Raw genomic sequence first — 22,563 nt, 5'->3', positions numbered from 1 at the left:
GGTTAATGAGAATTTGAGTGAGAATTTCCCTGGAGCAGTGCGTGGGAGCCAGAGCTCGGCCTATATACCCGATATTACAGCAGCTGCTTTGTGGCACAGCCCACGCATATGTCTGGTCTGCCCTATTGAATGCAGTGGGAGGTGACTAGCGTTTTAAAAAGGAAATCCCTTTTAAGAGTAAAGTCACAGAAGAGAATCAGAAGTTTGTGTCTGGCTATATAAGGTTTACTGTCCTGCACTGTGGAGGAGGGATGGTGTCTGTCAGGAATGCTGGCTTCTAAACCTTGAGCACACCACAAGGGTAAGTAGGAGTTTTCCTTTATTTTTCAAACAAATAATTACAATAAATTTATTCTATTTGCCATCGGGTAAACGTTAAGTGAAATTAAAATGTTAATTCTCCGTTTCAGCTTAGAGGAGACTAGTTAGGGTCTGCTTTTGAACGGCTGGTTGCATTAGCTGCTAATCTGATCATAAATTAAATGCACAGACACTGCTGTTTGAAGGGGGTAAGGGAATTAATTGACATTACGGCCCAGATTTTGTTGGAGTGGGGACGTGCCCAGTGAGTTGGATTTTTTATCCCTCACCCGTCGAGCTTTTTTTTTGCGCTGCAGATTTCTGAAAGTGCAAGCTGATAACCGCGAGGGCAGCAGGGCATCTGGGACTTGGTGAACGATGGGACCAACATTTAGCCAAAGAGACTTAAGACCAAAGAAACAGAAGAACAACGGAGAAGGAAATAGGGCGAATTAGAGTCAACTTAGGTGCAGAGAAAGAAATAGAGAGAGAGGGAAAGAAAGATTGGATTAAGAGTGAGAGAAAAAAACGGACAGAAAGGAAAAGTAGGGAAAAAAAATTAAAATTTAAAGTTTAAAAAACCTCTAGGAACAATTTACTCCCTGCAGGAATGAGACGCCACAATTTCAATTGTTCCCTTTCTGGGCTGGAGAGGTTGAGTGACATTGCAGGAACAGAAATCTCATCATTAAAAAGGTCTTTATGTCGTTAAGTTTCAGCCCTACCTTTCTGCGGCGGGTTTAATTGGTATCCACGGCACAAAATGCAGCAATTTCTTGAAACTGACGGGGAGATTTCGCGAGGCTAACGGCCGAGCGGCGCAAACCGTCCAGCAATTTGTGGCGGCTCGCAACTCACGGCGTATCTCTTCCTCGCCACAAACTGCTGGGTTTCCAACGCACTAATAACGGCAGGCGCCATTAAACTCGTCGTTATTCTCCCAGCGAATCCTGGACCCTGCGCGAAACTCGCTCCAGCTGTAACAATTTCAGCTTGCCGTTTTGTTCGACTGTGGTCCGTCCCTCCTTGTTCATAAAGGCGAGCAGTCCTCGACTTTTATCCTTTGATCTCTTTAATTGATGTGCGAATCAAACCTTCTCGGAAAAAAAAAGCGGCCCGGGAAATAATGAATAGGGATGTCAAATCGTTTTGCTCTAAGCTTAGCCTGGGGTGTGACAGTGTTAACAACAGTTTGGAGAAGCCTGGGCTGCAGCTATATTAGGACATGGCTGCAGGTTCATAGAGCTCCTTAACCAGCAGATTTCTCCCTCAGACTTCGCTGGTCTCAATCTATTTTCTGATCAAACAGCCAGAGCAGAAATCCAGAGAATACTCCCCTGAAGACCAACTTTGGATGCGAGCACAGGGTTACGCTTGGAAAATCCTGCTCTGCTCCCGAGGAGAATTGGCTGGGCTTGGTTCCTGTGACATTCCAGACTGCAGTGCACATTCCTCAGTCACCAATCTGCATTTAGGTTGAGCGGTGAGAGGACTTTATGACACGGCCAGCTGGTCAGTGTGTGTTTTGCGAGACAGATAACAATGAGAGAGTACATGTGTGGCGGCATGGTTCAAAGGAATTTACCTCACACCTAACTCACAGTATAAGCTGTTCATTTGTTTTAAGGTAAAATTAAATGAGCCTTAAGACATCTCAAAGTTCTAAATACCGATCTTTATTTAAAACATCAAGTCACTTCCAATAAAGATTGAAGGTTGTTCACCTGCTCCAGGAATTAAGGAGAGGTTTCAAGTACTCACCTTCTTGGAAAGAGTCTCTTAATGTTTTGTCAACACCAAGAAGTCGTTCGGAAACACCGAGGCAAATTGGGAATTGCATCCCCCCAAGCCAGCCCTATCGCCCACCCAAAGTCAAGATTTGTTGCTGGCAAAAATCTCGGCAAAAATAGTAAAGTCGCCGAGCCCAGTGCCGTGCGGTTTCTGCTTTCGGTGAAAGGGCACATCACAGAGAGCTGATGCAAGCCACCTGAGTCTGTGATGGCCACCACTTGAAAAACAGACACACACACACACACACACCAGAAAATGGTGCTGCGGTCTACGTGGCTAGGCGATAAATGAAGTTAGAAATCTCCTCAACAGTGCTAAATTGTTGCTGGACTGAGTCTCAGTGACATGGCTGCTCTCGGGGCAGCTTATGAAACCACTTGGATCTGTGAATGGTGTCTGTGGTGGTCAGCCGGGTAATGTGGGTTTATATTTACATTGTACATTTCAGACCCAGCTTCATAACGCAAGGGTGAGTTATAAGGAGGGAAAAGGGGAGAGAAAGAGTGAATGAGAATAGGTTAAAAAAAAGAGAGAGAAGGGCGTAAAAGAATCTGAGAAAGGAAAAGAGAGAATTAATTAAAAAAGGTAGGGAAAAAATGAACAAGAGTAGATTAAAAAGAGGGGAAAGAGTCTGAGAAAGAAAAAAAGAGAATGAGTTAAAAAAAAAGGAAGGGAAAGGATGGCTCATGAGAGCAGATGAAAAAAAGGAGGGAAAAGAGCGTAGAAGAGTCTGAGAAAGGAAAAGAGAGGATGAATTTTTAAAAATGGAGGGAAAAAGGATGACTAAAAGCAAAGGAAAGCCAGGGGAAGAAACAAGGAATAAAGAGAGAAATACAAGGAAGATGAAGACGGTGGAAAAGAAAAAAGAGAGCGACAGAATTAAAAAAGGAAAGAGAAAAAATTAAAGTCCCCTAATTTTAATTTCATAGCATTTCTGAAAATGTAAGTGTTCATTTTACATTTTAGCATCTTCCAACCAGATTTAAAATAAGCTTTAATTCTCGGCATAGTTTAATACAGTCTGCTCAAAATGTTAATCACAGCACAATCTAGTCCGTCTGTTTTATCTCTATTACTCAATATACAAGATAAAACCAGAATTAACTAACATTAATTAAAGTTACACAGCTTCCTCCCATTCATCTTTCTTCCCAATAATTCATTACAATAATTTAAATAATTTATGAGGGGGAAAAAGTCCAGTTTCATTGCGATTTTATTTCATTCAATTAAAGGCATCTTCTATTTTTGGAGCCGTGGACTAGCTGCACTCCAGGACTCTTGGTTTAGGGTGTGACAGCGTCTGTGTGTTAAAGAGTCTCCCTCCTTATCATGCAAATACTTTCATCTCTTAAGCCAACTCTCGGACTCAAGTGACCAGTGTAGAAACTATTTGACAAGTGCAAGTGCGAACAGCGGGGGACGTGGAAACTTGTAAAAATCAGTCGTTCTTTAAAACTAAACTGAACTTTAAAGAGAAAGAAAAGGTGTTCTGAATTCTATACTGATTTGCACATTTTCTTGCAGTAAATTTACAGGAAAAATACAATAATCCATGAAATTCACTGGGGTGGGTGTAATGGAATAATGGTGTCACACAGTTATGGCTCAGAGTATATTTAGTGCCAATAAACCAAACTTTTTTTTTAGTATGTGTGTGTGTATAACTTTGGCATTCGAATATTGAAGGAAGGGAGACTCTCCAACACACACACTGACACACCTTAAAGCATAATTCCTGGAGCTAGGCCACGACTCAAAAAATAAAATATAACTAAATTGAAGGACAGAAAAGTGCAATGAAACTGGATTCTTTACAGTAATTAAAATAATGAATTATTGGGAGAAAATGATAAATGTTAGGAGGCTGTATAACTTTAATTAATGTTGGTTAATTCTGGTTTTATCTTATATGTCTTCAAACAAGGGCCGCTAAGATAAAAACTAAGAGTGTTCGTAATGATAATTAATTTGAAATAATCTTCAGCTTTTAACTTCAAAGAATGAAAATGAAGTATTTCAATAGAAATGAATTATCCTCTCGATTTTTGTTCAATTATTTATTGTTGACCTTGTCCTTGCACCTTCTCCGAGTCGGCCATAGCACAAACCTGTTAAATAGGGTCAGCCAGGGACAAGTCGTCACAAGGCAAAAGGAAAATGAGGGCAACGGAAACCCTTTGGTAAATCTCAGAATTAGGCTGTGTGAACAACTCAGAAAGCTGCAAATTAGTAAGAGGGCTCATTACATCCACACCAAGTGACAAGCGGGGTTCACAAGATTCGGAGAGACACTAAAAACATAAAGATCTCCCTTTGCAAACAAAATAAAGGCAGCGTGACTAAAATAGTACTTTTTTTTGTCTCCTTTACAATTATATGTGGCTGAATTCTGTCTCTCAGTAATATTCTGGTTTATATATCATATAGTGAAAGGTCTTATTTCTCCGCAGCCTCTCTTTTCTGTTTGGTCGCTTTTAATTTTTCTGATCTATTACTATTTTTTTTTATATAAGCATGTTAGTATGTGTCTCACCTCAAGGGGGGATGGTGAATCGACCCTGAGTTGCCACTATTCCTTCGGCCCATGTGTTGCCTAAAAACCCTCATAAATACCAGAAAACGCCTTACCAGGACCGATGGGGTTCGTTCGTGAGAATGTAAAGATTGAGGGCGTTTGCAATGTTGGCAGGAGGATGTAGCCGAGCGGCACGATGTGCGTGATGTTCTTAGGTGTAGGTGTATAAAATCGACTTACATTTTTAGAATGACACGGCTATTTCTATTTGATCAACAAGAAAAATAAAATCCGCCCAAGCCCTGGGTGAAAATAGTGAGAAGGCTTTTTGAATTTCATTCATGCCACACCTTTTAAGAGGGTATAAATATCGAGCTTGTAATTGGCAGCCAGTACAGCAAAGCCTTACATAGTCACGGGAGGCCTAGGACGATAACTTGAGGTTTGAGGCTGGGCTTGCCTCTCGAATTTAGCAGTGTTGCAATGGGACTGTTGGCTTCATCATGAGATGGTTTGACTGTATCACGGATAATAGAGGGTAAGTTTTCTGCCTCCATGTACCCGCCACTACATTTTGGGAACTTGCATAGTAGCAGCCTGTGATATTCGATCCATTCGAATAAATAGATGGGATACACGTAGAAGTTTCTAGAATACGCATTCCCAGGACTCACCCTTCGCAAGGCGGTTGGTGATTCCCACGCTGTGATTTCCAGTAAAATTATTACATTGAGTTTACAGCACAGACACAGGCCATTCGGCCCAACTGGTCCATGCTGGTGCTTATGCTCCCCACGAGCTTCCTCCCGCCCTACTTAATCTAACCCTATCAGCATAACCTTCTACAACTTAAACAGAAAATGCTGGAATCACTCAGCAAGTCAGGCAGCGTCCGTGGAGAAAGAAACAGAGCCAACGCCCCAGATCGATGCCCCTTCGTCAGAGCCTTCTATTCCTTTCTCCCTCATGTACTTATCTAGCGTTCCTTTAAAGACAACTGTGTTATTCACCTCAACTACTCCATATAATAGTGAGTTCCACATTCTAACCACTCTCTGGGTAAAGATATATCTGTTGAATTTTTTATTGGATTTATTAGCGATTATCTTACATTTATGGCCTCTAGTTTTGGACTCCCCCATAAGTAGAAACATCGTCTCTACGTATCAAACCCCTTCATAATTTTAAAGACCTCTATTAGGTCATTCTCAGCCTTCTCTTTTCTAGAGAAAAGACCCCCAGCCTGTTCATTCTGGAAAATTTTCCAGAGCTTTGGAAAAATGTACATTTTTTGTTATTTTTTGCATGTCGTCGAACACTTGTAGGGAAATTGTATTTATTTGCTGACAGCTTCCCAACTGGGAGTGGTAATTTGGACCCTAATTTCTAATCTCACCGAAGAAAATCTCTCCATACGGAGAGAGGACTCTGAGGATCGCTCTCAGTAAATCAGGAATGTTTTGAAGTTTTTTTTTTGCCAGATGTAAAAAAAGAGACAGGGAGCTTCCTTTACCAGCTGTGGAAATATGTAATATTTAGAACAGCATTCAATATCAAAAATGCATGCACGCACACAGGGAGACGGGGATTGAAAAGAAAGGCTTGCGTTTGTGTAGTATCCTGATATACCTCTCCGAAAGGCCTCGAAGCCTTTCAGATGCAATCAATTATTTCGACGTGCAGTGACTGTTGATATGTAAGCAAAGTGCCGCAGACATTTTGCACACAGCAAGGTCCCACAAACGGCAGTGAGGTGCCTGAGCAGTTAATCTGTTTTTGGTGTTGTTGCTTGAGGGAGGAATGTTGGCCAGGACGCCAGGAGAGTTCCCCACTCTTCCTCAGGTGCTGGCCTGAGATCTTTAATGTCCATCTGAACCACGGGAAGGGGGCCTCAATTTAACATCTCACCCGATAAAATATTCTGCTTTCCTCCAGAAATGATCTTGTTAGCCGAGATAAATAAAGATGTGTGACGTTTCAGACACAATCGATTTTAACGCAAGGGGATTGCTCCTTTTGAAATAAGCCTGCCGCAGTTTCAAAGGTGCAGTCTTTTGATCCATGGACAGATTAGTGAATTGGCAGAAACATATATCAGAGGTTTCCAAACTTGAGTCCCTGGACCATAGGGGCTCCCCGAGGGCATCCCTGCCAGATGTCTGCACATCTGTCATCAGAATTCTGTATTTGTTGCTTTACTGGTGTCGTATGGGCTCAATCTATAAGGCAAGGTGTCAGCCTTGGCTTAGTGATAACAATCTCACTTATGACCAATAACTCATGGGTTCAGAGCCTCACTCCAGACACTTAAGTACATAATCTAGGCTTGGGGAGTGCTGCACTGTTGGAGGTGCCGTCTTTCAGATGAGACGTTAAACCAAGGCCCCGTCTGCCCTTCTCAGGTGGAAGTAAAAGATCCCATGATGCTATTTGAAGGCAAACAGGGGAGTTCTCCCCAGTGACCAGATTATCTGGTCATTCATCTCATTACTGTTTGTGGGATCTTGCTGTGCACAAAATGGTTGCTGCATTTCCCAATATTACTACAGTGACTACACTTCAAAATATTTTGTTGGCTGTGATGCACTTTGAGATGTTGTGAAAGGTGTTAGGTAAATGCGAGTTCTTTTTTTCTGTATTTAAATTTATGTTTTCTATAATCAATGTGCTGTTTTGCTTGGGGTGGCTGACACTGTTGTTTGTAAGTTAGGACCGAGTGTCCCTGGGAACATGTCGATATTTGCAGGGGGGGGGGGTCCCCAAGAGTGTGTCAGTATTTACAGGGGGTCCCCAGGAGTGTGTCAGTATTTACAGGGGGTCCCCAGGAGTGTGTCAGTATTTACAGGGGGTCCCCGGGAATGTGTCAGTATTTACAGGGGGTCCCCGGGAGTGTGTCAGTATTTACAGGGGGTCCCCGGGAGTGTGTCAGTATTTACAGGGGGTCCCCGGGAGTGTGTCAGTATTTACAGGGGGTCCCCGGGAATGTGTCAGTATTTACATGGGATTCCCGGGAGTGTGTCAATATTTACAGGTGGTCCCCGGGGGTGTGTCAATATTTACAGGGAGTCCCCAAGAGTGTGCCAGTATTTACAGGGGGTCCCCGGGAGTGTGTCAGTATTTGCAGGGGGGGGTCCCCGGGAGTGTGCCAGTATTTACAGGGGGTCCCCGGCAGTGTGTCAGTATTTGCAGGGGGGGTCCCCGGGAGTGTCAGTATTTGCAGGGGGGGGTCCCCGGGAGTGTCAGTATTTGCAGGGGGGGGTCCCCGGGAGTGTCAGTATTTGCAGGGGGGATCCCTGGGAGTGTGTCAGTATTTACAGGGGGGGTCCCCGGGAGTGTCAGTATTTGCAGAGGGGGGTCCCCGGGAGTGTGTCAGTATTTGCAGGGGGGATCCCTGGGAGTGTGTCAGTATTTGCAGGGGGGATCCCTGGGAGTGTGTCAGTATTTACAGGGGGGGTCCCCGGGAGTGTGTCAGTATTTGCAGGGGGGGGTCCCCGGGAGTGTCAGTATTTGCAGGGGGGGGTCCCCGGGAGTGTCAGTATTTGCAGGGGGGATCCCTGGGAGTGTGTCAGTATTTGCAGGGGGGGGTCCCCGGGAGTGTCAGTATTTGCAGGGGGGGTCCCCAGGAATGTGTCAGTATTTGCAGGGGGGGTCCCTAGGAGTGTTTCAGTATTTGCAGAGGGTCCCCGGGAGTGTTTCAGTATTTACAGGGGGTCCCCAGAAGTGTGTCAGTATTTACAGGGGGGGGGGTCCCTGGAAGTGTGTCAGTATTTGCAGGGGGGGGGTCCCCGGGAGTGTTTCAGTATTTACAGGGGGTCTCCGGAAGTGTGTCAGTATTTGCAGGGGGTCCCCAGGAGTGTGTCAGTATTTACAGAGGGTCCCCAGGAGTGTGTCAGTATTTACAGGGGGTCCCCAGGAGTGTGTCAGTATTTACAGAGGGTCCCCAGGAGTGTGTCAGTATTTACAGGGGGTCCCCAGGAGTGTGTCAGTATTTACAGAGGGTCCCCAGGAGTGTGTCAGTATTTACAGGGGGTCCCCAGGAGTGTGTCAGTATTTACAGAGGGTCCCCAGGAGTGTGTCAGTATTTACAGGGGGTCCCCAGGAGTGTGTCAGTATTTACAGAGGGTCCCCAGGAGTGTGTCAGTATTTACAGGGGGTCCCCAGGAGTGTGTCAGTATTTACAGAGGGTCCCCAGGAGTGTGTCAGTATTTACAGGGGGTCCCCAGGAGTGTGTCAGTATTTACAGAGGGTCCCCAGGAGTGTGTCAGTATTTACAGGGGGTCCCCAGGAGTGTGTCAGTATTTGCAGGGGGTCCCCAGGAGTGTGTCAGTATTTGCAGGGGGTCCCCAGGAGTGTGTCAGTATTTACAGGGGGTCCCCAGGAGTGTGTCAGTATTTACAGGGGGTCCCCAGGGGTGTGTCAGTATTTGCAGGGGGTCCCCGGGAGTGTGTCAGTATTTACAAGGGGTTCCCTCGTACAGAAAACTTCAAAAAAAACTACCGGTGTGGGTAAACATCAAGGCCACATTGTTGATATTGATCAAAAACATCGTTACTCCAAAATAGATGAAGTGAAACGGAGGCAGTGACGTGAAGGACCGAGGGCCATAGCACGGGACACCATTGGAGTTCGAAAGAGCAGAAGAGAAGGGGAGACAAGTCACAAATCAGTAGTTAGTTAATGCCAACCTTGGCTTTTAAAAGTTTGTCAATCGTAGCTGGGAAGACTGAGGGAGCTAAGGCGATAGAGAGAGTGGATAGAGAGAAAGAGTAAAATAAAGGCCTGCAATTACCTTCAAGCACTGGGACATCCTTGTAGGATTTAGGATAAGACATCCTTGTAGGACAGAATAGGACATCTTTGTAGGATTTAAGATAGGACATCCTTGTAGGATGGAAATTAGAAGAATATTTTCATACAGAGGGTTATTAGAATAGGGAATGCTTTACCCAAGTGGCCACATAGACAGAGACTATAACATCATTGGAAAGGGAATTAGCTATTTAAAAGGGAGGAATATAAAAGGATAAGGAGAAAGGGCGGGGAACTCGAATTAGAGTAGACAGCTTCAGCTGAAGAGCTAGCACCAGCATAGGTGCAATGGGCCAATTGGCCTCCTTCTGAGCTGTAGTTTCTAGGATTCGGCAGCTTTTGTGAAAGGCTGCGATGCCTATCCCAGGAGATAAGAGCAGATCTATCACCTGTTGTTGGACTTTATAGTGTCCACCACATCCCACCAGCTGAGTCAGCCATACATCTCCATATGACCAGCCGTCACAGTACAGGTCAGCTATGGGTTTACCTCTAGATGACACTCTCAGTGTAAAACCCCATGAAATTCCTTCATACACCAAAGAGTGTGAAGGGGAAGGCATACCGACCAACTTTGGACCAATGTAGTCCAAACAGACAACGTACTGTCACCAAAATGTAGATCCACATCCATTCAAGAATCAGTCAGAGTGACTGCACCACCACAGACAGTGGGATATTCAGCTAAACCACCCTCCCCCTCCCATTAATTGGCTCTATGGATTCATATCTTTATGATGTGCACCGATAGGTTTGCTGCTCTGCTCTCTGTACCTTTGATAATTCAGATGTAAATTCAATCACGTCAATATGGGGCAGGGCTCAAACTTGAAACAGGCCATTTTATGAAATCTCAATCGTTTTTATGCAAATACTCTTTTCTTTAAACTTCCTCCCCTCCCATCCCTCCAGTGCCTCGCCTCTGTGCCTGTTTCCAAGTATGAATTGGATGTTGGCAATCTATTCAACGGAGGAGGGCATGAGAGCCAAGCCTGATCCTGTTTTCACCTGGCGTCTGCACCGCGAAGCAAATTATTCTTTAATTGAGGATCCAGAATTGTAGCTCCAGCATGGAGCCAGTGTGCCTTTTGCCTGTACAGGTAGAGAGAGTTTGTCTGAAGCACAAAGTAATAGTCGAGTACTTCAGACAGATGGAGCATCCCTTATCCTAAACACTGCGGCCGTTAAAGAAAGAAAGAGCTTGCATTTATATAGCGCCTTTCACAACCTCAGGACGTCCCAAAGCGCTTTACAGCCAATTAAGTACTTTTGAAGTGTAGTCACTGTTGTAATGTAGGAAACACGGCAGCTAACTCACACCCTTCAAACAACCATGAGATAAATGACCAATTAAACTGTTTTAGTGATGTTGGTTGAGGGATAAATATTGGCCAGGACACCGGGGAGAACTCCCCTGCTCTTCTTCAAAATAGTGCCATGGAATAACGTAAGGCATGGTTTGAATTTTTTTTAAAGTCCTCAGGCGTGTTAATTCTGTTAAAAATGCCTGTTATACGTCCTACTTTGAAATTTAAATTAGGGTTTTGGAACGTCAGCCTGAACCAAGGATTAATGTGAATTTTGCGGCTAAGCAGAATTATTTCTGCTGATTACCCCTTAATGTAAGATGATCCCTTTCATTGGTGATAACTTATATGGAGATTTGACCAAAACCCATTGTTGCGGGTATTAACCTGTAATTAGATTGGCCTTTCTACACGAAGCGTTCACAGTGGATGACAGTGACCTGGTTAATGTAGCATCATTCAATTAGTTTGACTATAGTAGAGAAAAGAGAAGGAATCATTGTTATAAAGTATAATTAGCAAATATAGAAAATAAGACTAAAAAAGCTTCCTGATATCTGCAGCCTACATAGGGGTTGCCAACTCTGATTGGACGTGTTCGTGGAGGTTTCATCACATGACCTCCCACCTCTGACCCCTCTCCCCCCCACAAACCCCGGTCCAGTCAAATAGTGACTACCCTTTAAAAAAAGTACTTCATTGGCTGTAAAGCACGTTTGTCACATCCTGAGGCCGTGAGAGGTGCTATATAAATGCAAGTCTTTATTTTTCTTTCTTTCTAAGGGTATTTCTTTGAGCGGACAAAATAAGTCATATGGTAGCACTCTGGGTTAGAGTGTTCACTTCAGGCCTTGATCATGTAACCATAGAACCAGACAGCAGTGCAGCTCCTTAATTCATGACACAGTCCAGTAACTATCTGAGACATCGGGCAGTTTTATAAAATATTTTGAATTCAGTTCTGTAAAACTTCTCAAGCTGCTACGAATGAAAGTAATTTGAATTCCGTTTTGGAAGGAGCTATGTTTTTGATCGAGGTGTCAGTAGTTGAAGATACAGAGGATGGAAACATATTCTGTATCAGGAAATGCGAGCATCAGCCATTACGGGAACGCATGTAAAGCTCAGGATTGTAACAACTGCGGGCGGGACCCACCCCAGAAACCAGCAGGATTCCCGATACCGAACATCAGCCAATTGTCCTCTCGACTCCCTTTGAACTACACGACGGGAGATCTGCCCGTAGAATGAATGGAGTTTCCACTTCATGCCTCAGTCAACCAGTAGTCTGTATCAGTGGGGGGGGGGGGGAAGAGGGAGTCAAATGAGGAAATGTTTCAATAAAATTGAAATAAGTGCCGAGTTAATCAGATTGGCTGAAAAGTTTCCAGGAGGGGCTCCCGTTAACAGAGACTGAAAAGCAAAGAATTTTAATCTGTGCTGCGTAGGTTATTGAGTGGATAAATGGGTCGGGCGTGTTTTCACCATAATGTTAACCTGCCCAAGCATCATGTAGTAAAGCCTGGCTGTGCAGCAGAGGCAAATCCAAGTGGCATATTGAATGGTCCAAATATTTGCTAAATCTAATGGGCTGTCAAAGGCTTTTACTGAACACTCGCTAAGAAGCTGAGAGATAGCTTTGCAATGTACTTTTAAGCTATGGATTAGGGAAACGAGCCTGCTTCCCACGTGGGGCCTTCTCTTCTCTCTAAGCCTTAGGTTTAAGGGACACGGCGACGCCCTGCTTCGTAGCATTAGCAAAGATACAAATGGGCCCACCGAAGGCACGTTTGAATCAGAAGGTTGTGGGTTCAAGTCTTGAGTACAAAATCCAGGCTGTCACTTCAGTTCAGTATTGAGGGAGTGTTGTATTGTTGCGGATAAGACATTAAACCGAGGCCCTGTCTGCCCTCTCAGGTGGATGTAAAAGATCCCAGGGCACTATTTCGAAGAAGAGCAGGGGAGTTCTCCCCGGTGTCCTGGCCAATATTTATTCCTCAACCAACATCACTAAAACAGGTTATCTGGTCATTATCACGTTGCTGTTTGTGGGATCTTGCTGTGCGCAAATTGGCTGCTGCGTTTCCTACATTACAACAGTGACTACGCTTCAAAAGTACTTCATTGGCTGTAAAGGGCTTTAGGACCTCCTGAGGCCGTGAAAGGCGCTATATCAAAGCAAGTTCCTTCTTTCTTTTTACTTTTCCACCAGTCGTGAATTACGTTTCGGGAGAGCGACCTCCGCGAGATGCTGCCTCACTTCAAGGCGTCAAGTTGGGCGCTGGTATTCTGCTGGCACAGACAGCCTGGGTGTGTTCAGCGACGGGTTAGAAAGAGAAAAACTTGTTTATAAGTCAATTGGTAACTGAGACTTTTAAACGAGTCTTTCCCTTGCCCGCCTCACAGGGAAGTGGCTTCCTTAATCCGATGGAAAGTTCAATCCCGTCAGTTCCCGGAGCTCCGGCTCATTTCCCCCTGATGCAACTGCGGGCAACAGAGGGAGAACCGGGGTGCTGGGGGGGGGATCTGACTCTGGCTGAACTTGTAGTAGAGATGATTCGGAGATGAGATGCTCCCAGTTTGATATGGCCCTTGCGATGATCCCTGATTTCCTTCGCTCCACCATTGGCGGCCGTGCCTTCAGCTGCCTAGGCCCTAAGCTCTGGAATTCCCTCATTAAACCTCTCCATCTCTCTCTCCTCCTTAAAAGCGACCTCTTTGACCAAGCTGTCCTAATACGTCCTCATGTGATTCGATGTCAAATTTGTGTCTGACTACACTCCTGTGAGGCGCCTTGGGCCGTTTTACTGCCTCAAAGGCGCTATATAAATGCAAGCTGTTGTTGTGGACTGTATCTAGGAATATTGCACAATCCGCCATGTCCCGTCTGTTAAAGCCAACGGACAGCCCGCTACCTCCTGGGAAGCACGCCCTGCTTTGAGGATCGCGGAACCATCCAGACGGTGGAATCTGGAATCCCTGTACCTCTGTTGGAGTTACAACAAGAAGAATAATCTGCAAAGGCACAATTCACCGAGCCCCAGACTTTTTTTTATTGTTTTGTCTAACTTTACAATTGAAATGTTCTTTCCTTTTTAAAAAAAAATAGTGCGGCCCGCGTGGGTCGGAGACAAAGCTTGCTCTGAGCGCGTTTAAAATAAAAACACACAACCCCACGAGGCCCCAGTGTCCGCATTAAGGAAAGTCTGTGAATAATACATTCATGTCTACTGGCACGGACTGCCTGGGTGTGTTCAGTGACGGGCTGGAAAAAAGAAAGCTCGTTTAAAAGTCAATTGGTAACTGAGACTTTTAAACAAAAAAAAACTTGATTTCCAAAAAAAAAATTACTTTAAACCTTTAAGGACTAAATCACGGTTATAAAACCCTCCAATATTTTAGCTGAAAATATGACCTATATTTTATATAAAGTTATTTTCACGTGATTTTTTTTATTTGTTGAGTTGAATTGCTTTATGGTAACAAGGTGTTTCGCGACAGTTTTAAAAAAATAACATTTTTACTTGTCAAATTGATGTTGGTGCTGGGGAATGAAACTTCCCATTTGGGATAGCCTCTGGCAGTATTGAGCGCTTCCAGATCAGGTATGACTTAATTCGATGCGGAGTGAAGTTCCCTCCGCATTGCCCCAATAATCTGCCTCAGCCACAGCCTCAGAAGAGTATCCCCAATTGCACAAGTCCGGCACTTTTTACATAAGAGCATAAGAAATAGGAGCAGGAGTAGGCCATCCGGCCCCTCGAGCCTGCTCCGCCATTCAACAAGATCATGTCTGATCTTCTACCTCAACCCCATTTTCCTGCACTATCCCTTGATGCCTTTAATATCTAGAAATCTATCGATCTCTGCTTTGAATGTATTCAATGACTGATCCTCCACTGCCCTCTGGATTAGAGAATTCCAAAGATTCACCACTCTCTGAGTGAAGAAATTTCTCCTCATCTCAGTCCTAAATGGCCGACCCCTTATTCTGAGACTGTGACCCCTGGTTCTAGACTCCCCGGCCAGGAGAAACATCCTCCCTTCGTCTATCCTGTCGAGCCCTGTAGGAATTTTGTATGTTTCAATGAGATGAAATTGATGATTCTTCAATTCCCACACCAGCCATTCTGTGCCAAGTTGATGGGTAACCTTCCACTTTTTGCGAAAAACGTCACACGAAGGGAGGGCATGTAGTATAGGCTACGGGAGCCCAATGGTTAAGTCAACTCAAAGCCCATGAGTTGGTAATTCAGGGAAAACTGTGAAAGTGAATTCATTGTATGTGGGCTGGCACCAGATAATGACCATGAAAAAGCTTCTGGGTTGTCGCAGAGACCTGATTGGTTCACCAAGGTCCATCAGTGAAGGGATCTGTCACCCTTATGACTCCAGTCCCTCCAGGGTAACTAAGGATGGGCAGTGTTGTTAACATCCCAAGAACAAGAACAAATTGAAGAAGAACATTGAGCAAGGGGAGAGCAGCAAAGCCTATTTTCTGTCCATTTATTTAAATGGATGGAGTATCAGGTGTGCTGTATAAGGGAGGCACAAAGCTCGTTTCCCCAAAATTCTGATATGCCCACCTGCAATGCAATGGGCACAAAAATGGAAAGTTTACCTTTTACTTCCAGTGAATGTCACATTAACAGCACATGGTTTATACACATTGAAATTTCCTTTCCAACTCAATGGGTGCAATTTTGACTTTGGGCGATAGTGATAACAAGGCAATATCGGATAGGCCGCCCATTGTACATCTCTCCCGATTCTCATTTCCACTGAGGTCAATGGCTTTCCGAATCCATGTCATCCTGTTTTACACCATTGCCCAAAGTCAAAATTACTCCCCACTCTGAGGTGGTTGGGCTCTTCATTGGAGCCTGGAACCACAGCTCAGCAAAGAACTGTTATAAAAATTGCCTTTTCAATTCATTACTTGGAAGATAAGACCATTCTCCCCGGTGCCCTGGCCAATGTTTATCCCTCAACCAACATCACTAAAAACAGATCATCTGGTCATTTATCTCGTTGCTGTTTGTGGGACCTGGCTGTGCGCAAATCGGGTTTCCTACATTAAAACAGTGACTACACTTCAAAAGTACTTAATTGGCTGTAAAGCGCTTTAGGACATACTGAGGTTGTGAAAGGCGCGGACTCCTGCTGGTTCTGTAGGCATCGGCCGCCCTTCCCCACCTCACCAAAGCGGTCATTATCCATGCGATGTTATCTGCTTCTAAGCAGGTTTGGAGAGGTGCGAATTAGTGTCATGACCCAAGCATTATTACAAGGGTTTCACTAAATCGAGTGAGTCATTTCTGTGCTTTTTTCCCTTCTCTTTCACAATCATATTTATAATTACGTTAGTTAGTTAAAAGGCCAGTTCTGGACCCCTTTGGATTGGGAGTGGGAAGAAAGACTTGCATTTATATAGCGCCTTTCACGACCTCAGGACATCCCAAAGCGCTTTACAGCCAACGAAGTGCTTTTTGATGGTGTTGTTTGAGAGTCCGCAATGCTGGCGGGGGGATCAGAATCTCAGGCTTGCTCTGTCCATGACTTGCCAACCGTGATCATGGGCACTGCCCAAATTTCTGATCTGTGCAGGCAAGTGGACAAGGCTCACGTCCCTCAACAGATCAGTGGACAACTTCTTGAGTGTGTTCACCTTCCCCTCATCTTGTCTTCATCCGTTGTTGAGGTCAACCCACTTTGTGGGTCTTTTATAGACGTTAAACTTTGCTCTTCTCCATGTCTTGTCTTCCTGTCATGCGGTGTCAGTGTCATGTTTTTAGAAAGTTTAGATTAATCACTTTACCTCATGAATAACACTCATCTTGGAGTTCCATGTGCACAGTTGCATTATAAAGTGGAGAGTAAGCTGTTCTAGAATCATAGAATCTTACAGCACAAAAGGAGGCCATTCGGCCCATCGTGCCTGTGTCTGCTCTTTGAAAGAGCTATCCAATTAGTCTCACTCCCCCACCCTTTCCCCGTAGCCCCACAGATTTTTCCTTTTCAAGTATATATCCAAATCCCTTTTGAAAATCACTATTGAATCTGCTTCCACCACCTTTTCAGGCAGCGCATTGCAGATCGTCACATCTCGCTGCGTAAAAAAATTTCTCCTCATCTCCCCCTCTGGTTCTTTTGCCAATCCCCCAGGTTCTTGCTCCCGATTGCCATCCAGTGACCGCTACTGGGAAGCAAATGTGAGGCACGATGCCTCCACCACATAATGGCCACATATCACTGTCTAGACAGACATGATAAATGATGTGGGCAAGGTACCAAAGGGATGTGAGCATCTGTGGGACTGTACCACTGTATGAGTCAGTATGATGAAAAGAAAAGAGAAGGCTATCATTGAAATGAGTAACGGGTGTGGAAAGTTGGAGGAAATCATGACTGTTTAATGTATACTGGGCAAGGCAGGAGCTGACACTACCACATACATAAGCCACACAGTACCAAGCAGGAGTGAATTGTCCCATCTAACTGTAGGACAAGAGCTGAGACATGAGCCAGCCATAGAGCACCAAACAGACTTGTTCCTTTTTTTTTCATTCATGGGATGTGGGCGTCGCTGGCGAGGCCGGCATTTATTGCCCATCCCTAATTGCCCTCGAGAAGGTGGTGGTGAGCCGCCTTCTTGAACCGCTGCAGTCCGTGTGGTGAAGGTTCTCCCACAGTGCTGTTAGGTAGGGAGTTCCAGGATTTTGACCCAGCGACGATGAAGGAACAGCCAAGTAGGTGACTTGGAGGGGAAAGTGCAGGTGGTGTTGTTCCCATGCATCTACTGCCCTTGTCCTTCTAGGTAGTAGTGGTCGTGGGTTTGAGAGGTCTGTGGCATTTACCTGGTGTGTGCTGCACATGTACAGGAGCTGACACTGAGACACACATAAGCCATACAGTATCAGCTGGACATAAAGTGTCCTCTTTAATTGGCATGCACTGTACATATACAGGAGCTGACACTGAGAAACGGAGCAGCCGCTGATTACCAGGCGGGACTGGTCCATCATTTTATAGCCATTGGCTCTAGTTGGGTTTGATATTTAACTTTTTTTCCCCTAAGTAAAATATCAAAAGAATACTTACCTGAATTGATATAAACAGCACTCTCGGAGTGAATTCCAGAGCCTCCATTGGCAAAAGTACAAATCCAATGCAGTTTGTTAAAGGGGAAGGAGGATGTGAAGGAAACAGGATTTATGGTGCTTTTTAAAAGAATGTTTACTTCAGAAAAATTAATTTTGAGTCAGGAGCCATGCCACATGCCAGCATTAAAGACAGTGCAATCTTAGAACTCGGTAAGAAAGTCTGATCTGTGGCACTGATTGCCACACTGTCACCAGATTAAGTGGTCAGATAGAGTCCTCTCTCGACAGACAAGATATTACTTTTATAAGGTTTTTTTTTAGCGGCAATAAGATTAACCATAAAGGGACAGGGGTTACGGTAGTGGTTTTGTCACTAGACTAATAATCCAGAGAACATGAGTTCAATTCCCGCCGTGGCAGTCTGAGAATTTGAATTCCGTTTTAAAAGAAAAATCTAGACATATAAAGCTGGTAAAAGTGACCATAAAATGCTGTCAGATTGCCGAACCCAACTGGTTCCCTTTAGGGAAGGAAACCCCTGCCATCCTTACCTGGTCTGGCCTATATGTGACTCCGGGCCCACTGTGACTCTTAGAAATCCTTTTGAAGTGGCAATAAATGCCAGCCTTACCAACGACACCCACATCCTGAGAACGAAAAAGATCTGCGGAAAAGTGCACATTTTCTTTCCTTTTTAGCGCACATGCAGCACAGGAGAATTGACGACACAGCCCAGAACCTCAAATGAGTGGAATCTGATTAACAAGGTAGCCCTGCAGTCTGTGGAGAGACACGCAGAGCTCAGTTGTGACTGTGGTCAGTCCAGGTCGAACCTGGGACCACATTGGCCGGTCTACCTTACTAACTGAGCCAGTGGGAAAGGCTCTTCTCTGTGTTAGTGAAAGGAACCCAAGAATGATGAGAGATAAAAAGGATATGTTATTAATTCATGGAGAATATTCACTGGTGACACAGCCAGCAGAATTGGTTGTATATCAGAGAATGTTACAGAAGTTAGAGTTAAGAACTTAAGAACAGGTGTAGCCCATTCAGCCCCTCGAGCATGTTCTGCCATTCAATCAGATCATGGCTGATCTGTCCCTCAACTCCATTTTCCTGCCTTTGCTCCATATCCCTTGATACTCTTATCTAATAAAAATTTAACGATCTCAGTCTTGAAAGTTCCAATTGTTCCCCAGGATTTGGGGGAAGGAAATTCCAGTAATATTTATTGAGAGGGTTTTTAGCAATGGAGTCAAAAGCAATTGTTACAGTCGTGTTTTATATAATGAATGTGGGGACAAATGCTCACTTGGTAACCGTACTACAGCTGTAGGGCTGAGCCATATAGACCAGGAAAGTCCCAGCTTTGATCCCTGTTCTTTGTTGTGTTCACTGGGCTAAGCAGGACAGCGACTTGGGTCCTACAGCTTCTATACCCATGGGCTAAGGAGGGGAATAATCACCCAGGATCCCTGCACCTGATTACCATCCAGTAACTCCTGGGTGAAATGCACGGGTAAGGACAGAGTCAGGCTCGTCTCTGAATAGGTAACTAGCCCGCTGACGCTGGGCGTCTAAGCTTGCATATGAAGAATGGCTACCTTGGCGCGGTACCAGAGTGACACCAAAGGGACCGAACTCCACGGTGGTGGGAGGGGGTCCCCGCCAACTGAAAAGTTCACCCGCGAGCAAACATCTCGCCCCTCCTTCTCCCCCCACCCCCTCCTGGTCGAATAGTCTGCCCGACACTCATTACCTGGTCTCAACAATGAAGAATGGAGGGGTGGGGGACGTTACCAGAGGGATGTCTGACACGGCGATGCTGAGCCCTAGAAGAAGCCAGTGCCTTGTCAGGGGAGCAAGAAATTGGAGTGAGGAAAAAAATGGCGGACGCTCAAGCAATTTGTGTTTATCAAGCAGTGTAATCGTGAGTGTGTTGTGTGCGTGTTTACCAGTTTTACTATCAACAGCGAGTCCATTAACAATGCCGTAGTGTATCAGAGCGTCTCTCTTTGAGAGCTCGCTGTATTATTAACAATCTGTTGAATATCCTTTTTGCAGATGTCATTTAATAGGAACCACATGTGCTGTGAAGCTACAAAGGATGTTTAGGTCTCTGAAGGTTAACTTTGTATATGACAGTTTTCCAAACCTGGTGTTTTTTCACATAAATTTGTTGAGGCCTGAGAGCTGGGCAGCCAAGAATAACATGAGCAGCTATTTCCCACCTATGCTGGATGGAGGCCGCACATAACCTGTAGTATCTCAGCATGCCACGTATGTTGTCCCTATCCCGCTGGGGTCAGAGTTCAGGCAGCCATTTTGTGATGGCCCACCTGTTGTTTAAATGTCCTATAAAGTGCCTTCTACTGCTTCAAGAAAAAAAACTCACCAAAGCCTTTCAGTGTGTGACTGTGAGTGAGGTGTCGGTCTATCTGGGACTCCATCCCAGATGTACAGTTTCTTTTGTAGCAATGGTGAATGAGAGGAACACCCACTGAGCAGGTAGTGAGACATACCCTGTGCACACACGGGGTTTCTTAATGATCACAGCAGGGGCTGTGCATGGTGTTTTCCAAACTCTGTTATGGGAAAGACTTTGCAACACTTTGGACATCCTCCCTTTCCCCTTTCTAGGCGCCTTCCACATCCAGCGCCCTTCATCATTCGACCAGATGGGAGGCTTGTTACTCAGTTGCTTTACGCTTTGCCAGCTGGAACAGTAGTACTTTATAATTAGCCTAGGTGGAAGAGAGACAGGCAGATAGACAACTGGGGCCAGATGGTTATGGAGATAGGAGATAGTTAGTCATTAAGATAGATAGTCATTAAGACAGATAGGTTTAGACAGTCATTAAGACAGATAGGTTTAGATAGTCATTAAGACAGATAGGTTTAGATAGTCATTAAGATAGATGGGTAGGTTTAGATAGTCATAAAGATAGATAGTTATTAAGATAGGTAGGTGATAGATAGTCATTAAGATTGACGTATAAATAGTCAGATGAGTAGAGAGATGATAGATAGGCAGAAAAGTAGAAATATGGACAGAAAGATAGGCAGAAAGTCAGATGGATAACTATGTCAGTTGGTCCTCGTTCTCTGATTTAGGTTTTCTCACACACCTCCAAGAGGCCTGTTACCGAGCATTGTTTTTCAAAGGCCTGGTAATAGCTTGCCCATCTTTACGGGGCGATTTCCTCTTTACAATCCTGATGTTCAAAGCACCAACTTGCTTTTAAGGAAACTGATTAAGGTGCAGCACACTGAGCACATGACCAGTCCAGCCCGACATTGCTGATGGGCAGGCCTGCTAATTAACATATTCAAATTGCATATGCAAGGGGCCCAATGCCTGCTTGAGGCAGCTGCCAGGGACACCTATATGTCGCCCGAACCAATATGGCACCGGACGTACATGAGGCGCTGTTTGGGCGCGGAACCAAGGCCCTTGTGAATTTGGTGCTTTTCTTGCCCCGTTCTACACCCGAGAAACAGACGGAATGGGGTCCAAATCTGCCCCCATAAACGCAACATGGAGCTAAAAATCAGTGCACACCCATAGAATCGTAGAATGATATAGCACAGAAGGAGGCCATTTGGCCCATGTATTCTATCTCCATGCTTTAAGTTGAATTAGCAAATGCACAATCTGCGCGGTGGGGTAAATGATAGAGCACAGACACTTTATCTGGGGCACTGAGTTTAAGTATGCAACACTTGTTGCCCGGGTTACACATTTCAACACAAACATAGAGTCTTTTAATACTTCCTAGTCTAGACTGAGAGGTATTTTTAACCTAGCCCCGTCTGGTGGGACACAGATGCGATCGGATCAGCCTCCTGTTTAACACCCCTACCCCATTTTAGTCTCCACTTTTATCATGACCCCCCCTGAGTGTCTGATCTAGGATGAGGAAAAACTTTATGCTGAATTGGACACTTACAGTGTAAAGACACCTGACCTGCTTAGTTTTGTGAGGGAGGGGATGGGATCTTTGCATTTTTAGATAAAATTCAAATCATTACAATAACTTACAAATACATCAAAAGTGCAAACGCATCATCTCCAGTTGACTGTGAGCAGTATGAGATAACTTTCTCCAAAATGCAATCAGCTCAGAACGTAGGAACATTAGGGCCTTTCACTCCCTCGAGCCTGCTCCGCCATTGAATTAGATCATGGCTGATCTGCACCTCAACTCCATTTGCCTGCCTTCGTTCCATTTCCCTTACCTAACAAAAATCTATCGATCTCAGTCTTGAAAGCTCCAATTGTCCCCCAGAAACCACAGCCTTTTTGGGCAGAGAATTCCAGATTCCCAATAACTTAAATAATAGCCTCGGTGCAATGCAGGGAGAAGTACATCCCTTTATGAATTAATGTTTAATTATCTAATGATAGTTGCAGTTTAAATAGTAAAATGAATGTTAACCTTCTTAGAACAGGAATCCACTTTATCTCCCGCTTGATTTTATCTGAAATTGGTGTGTTAGCCATATTGTTACGTTGGAAAAGGCCGTGTGCATGCATTTTGTTCAATCAGTGTATCCCATTTAATTTTTTCCGCCCCTGTGTTATTAATATAAAAACACCCTGTCTCAAGTATCATTTTATGGTCACAACATAATGTAGAATCGGCTTCAAGCATTGGCCTGGCTCAGTGGTTGCTCTCTGACCTCTGAGTCAGAAGGTTGTGGGTTCAAGGACAAGCAGACATAAACCAGGCTG

At 44.7% G+C, this 22,563-nt stretch overlaps 1 long non-coding RNA gene across 1 annotated transcript in view; it reads left to right on the top strand.

Moving 5' to 3' along the window:
* Positions 1-203: 203 nt before the first annotated feature.
* Positions 204-22,563, top strand: part of LOC137304289 (uncharacterized) — a 65,551-nt gene continuing 43,191 nt past the window's right edge. The window contains exon 1 of the long non-coding RNA XR_010958538.1: positions 204-301. This is a non-coding gene — a long non-coding RNA (uncharacterized lncRNA). The remainder of the gene's footprint in view (positions 302-22,563) is intronic.

Source organism: Heptranchias perlo, chromosome 37, assembly GCF_035084215.1.
Source record: "Heptranchias perlo isolate sHepPer1 chromosome 37, sHepPer1.hap1, whole genome shotgun sequence".
NCBI lineage: Eukaryota > Metazoa > Chordata > Chondrichthyes > Hexanchiformes > Hexanchidae > Heptranchias > Heptranchias perlo.
This window is presented reverse-complemented; position numbering and strand designations above follow the sequence as displayed.